Consider the following 2954-nt stretch of genomic DNA (forward strand, 5'->3'; position numbering starts at 1 on the left):
GCTAGATTAAGTGACCTAAGCCTATAAGGGATCAGGTCACTTAAGCCTAGTAGGGCAGCCTTGTAAATACCCCATTAGGGTTAGGGTTTCTAGTTAGTCATCTTTCACCTCACCTCTAGAGAGATAGAGTCAAAGCTTCCTACATTCTGAAGTCCACCATTTAGAGTGTCAAGGTTGTGGTTAGAGTCATCGAGTAGAAGACTTTGCATGTATGAGACCTCCATATACTGCAGGCTTCTTGTTTACTGCGTGAGTTTGATTTAGGAACATCCAAATCTAGGTTTGAGTATCTCAATCTCTCTATTTATATTCTAATATTATTTTTGATACTGTATTTTTTTCGTTTCATTAGATCTAGAGAACCTAGGGATAAATTCATGCACCTTACAAGATCTAGGGTTAAGAAATGAAGTAATCTGGGGTTTCTAACACCACTATTCTATCTATTGTTTGCATTGACATTGAGTTGATCATTCACATCCACATCACTTGCATTATATATGACTTAGGTGCATTAGGAATTACATAGAAAATCCAAGTCATAGGTTCCTTGTAAGATTTGATGAGTTGTTCATAGTCGATTTAGGGACTTAGGTAATCCATCTAAGGTTGGAGTGCACTACTGCCTAATTGGTGGGATAACTTATCTTGGTCATTGGGATGGGTTTCCTATGGTAAGTGCACTTATGTGTATGGTTACACATTATATATGAACTATGGTGAATCATGATATTGGTTATCAAATAGTCATGATTCATCAAGGTACTATATTACGTTGACTCTTAACCTTGAGAGGATATTAAGCATGTGTTGAAATTAATAGGAGGTTTTTACCTAAGGGTAAGACCCTAAGGTGGTCATATATTTCCTTTAGATTAGGTTATTGTTGATGACGGTTGGTGACAATAAGTATTTTCAATATAAACACCATGATATCTCATAAGATTGAGACAATGTGTCCCCTTGGGTGATCTTAAGGACATGGAATCTATGGTTGCAGTAATTTCTTGGGTGGAATTTGACATATACCCTTATGAGTTAAAGTATGTTAGTTGATCACATAATAAGAGGATATGCAACTTAAGGATTAGAGAAGTAATCTTGAGAGGTTGATAACATATACCTTATTAGATTATGGACACCAAGTCATCAGAAGTCTCCATGTAGTGGATAGTAGGTCACGAACTCGAGTTGTATCTTGTAGTAATTTCATAATATACTATAGTGTAGTTAATTCTTTGTTGTGGAATTTTGAGTCAACATTATAATCGGATTATGAGAAAGCTAGTGTTTTTGTTTTGGTCCTGATTCAAACTCCTGATTCATGGTGACATAGTTTTGAGTGATGCTTGGGTTTCTAATTTATGGGTGAATAAAGGCATTTTGGTAAAAATACACGATTACACTTAATCATATGAATCATTTTGGACTAGGATTATTAATTAAATAATACCCAATAAATCTAATTAATTAATTAGGACTCAAATGGATTGGATTAAGTAACACAAGCCCAAGTTGGGCTTAAGTCACTTAAGTTTATAGGGAAGCCTATATAAACCCATTAAGGGTTTAGGCTTCAATTTTGTTCTTTTCACTTTGAGATTCTAAAAATAAACCCTAGCTTTCCCCTCTAGAGAGAATACCATATCTTCTCTAATGCCTAGATCTGTGAGAGAGTGGCGAGCAAAGGACTACTTAGTTGGCGAGGCTTGCGATTTATGATTCACTCTACATAACTTTATCAAATTGGAATGGATCTAGGAACATCTAAATTTAAGGTAAAGCATCCCTAATATTTAGATCTAGGTTTTTAAATGACTGTTGTTTATACTATGATTAGATCTAGAGCGATAAAGGAATAGGTTGTATGCACCTTAAAAGATCCATGGCTAGAAATGGAGATGTCCAAGTTCTTTATAGTCTAAAGAACCAAGAAACCATTAAAAAGTGAAAAACATAGAGATGAAATACTACTTGATCAATGAGATAGCTTGAAGAGGTGATATGACTATAGAGTAGATTTGTTTTATAGTGGCTAGTATACTTTTTAAGGCTAGTGGGAGATTGTTGGGATAAAACCCTTAAAAGTATGACATGATATAATAGTAAATTGATTTCATTAATATTTATATTATGATTCTATTTTCACTTTCACTATCTCATTTATGCACTATATATGTTGTGTAATTAGGCTTGCATCACTTGCATTATACCTAACTTGAGTGTATTAGGAGTTGTAAGGAAGATTCATGCCTTTTTTTTTAAGTTGATGACTCATTCAAAGCTGGTTCACAGACTTAGACAATTCATCTAAGATTGCAGTGCACTACCTCCTAATTGAATGGATGACTTGTCTTGGTCATTGGGATGAGTTTTCCATGGTGAGTGTATTAGTGTTTATGGTTACACATTGGACAAGACCTATAGTGAGTTATGACATTGACTATTAGATAGTCATGACTTTACCAAACAACTATATTGCATGAGTTTTCAACCTTGAGAGAATATTGAGCTAGTTTTGATGTCTTAAATGGCTTTGATCCATAGGTGAGACCCTAAGGTGGTCATATATTCCATATAAATTAGATGACTATTAATTAAAGCAGGTGACAACAGGTATTCTTAAGATCGTTGTCATGATATCTCATGGGTTTGAGATAGTGTCCTCTTAGGTGATCCTAAGGACATATGATAATGAAACTTGTGTTTGTAGTAACTCCTTTAGCAAAGTTTGACATATACTCTTAGAGAGCTAGGGTATATCAAGTGATCACATAATAGGAGGATCTGAGACTTAAGGATTGTAGAGATAATCTTGAGAGGTTGATAATGTTCACCTTGTTAGTTATGGACACCATATTATGGGGAGCTTGCATGCAATTGTTAGTAGGTTATAAACCCGAATTTTCTATCTTGATCTAATATCATAAGATACTTGACTGCAATTCACTCTC

The sequence above is a fragment of the Vitis vinifera genome, chromosome 6 (genome assembly GCF_030704535.1).
Source record: "Vitis vinifera cultivar Pinot Noir 40024 chromosome 6, ASM3070453v1".
NCBI lineage: Eukaryota > Viridiplantae > Streptophyta > Magnoliopsida > Vitales > Vitaceae > Vitis > Vitis vinifera.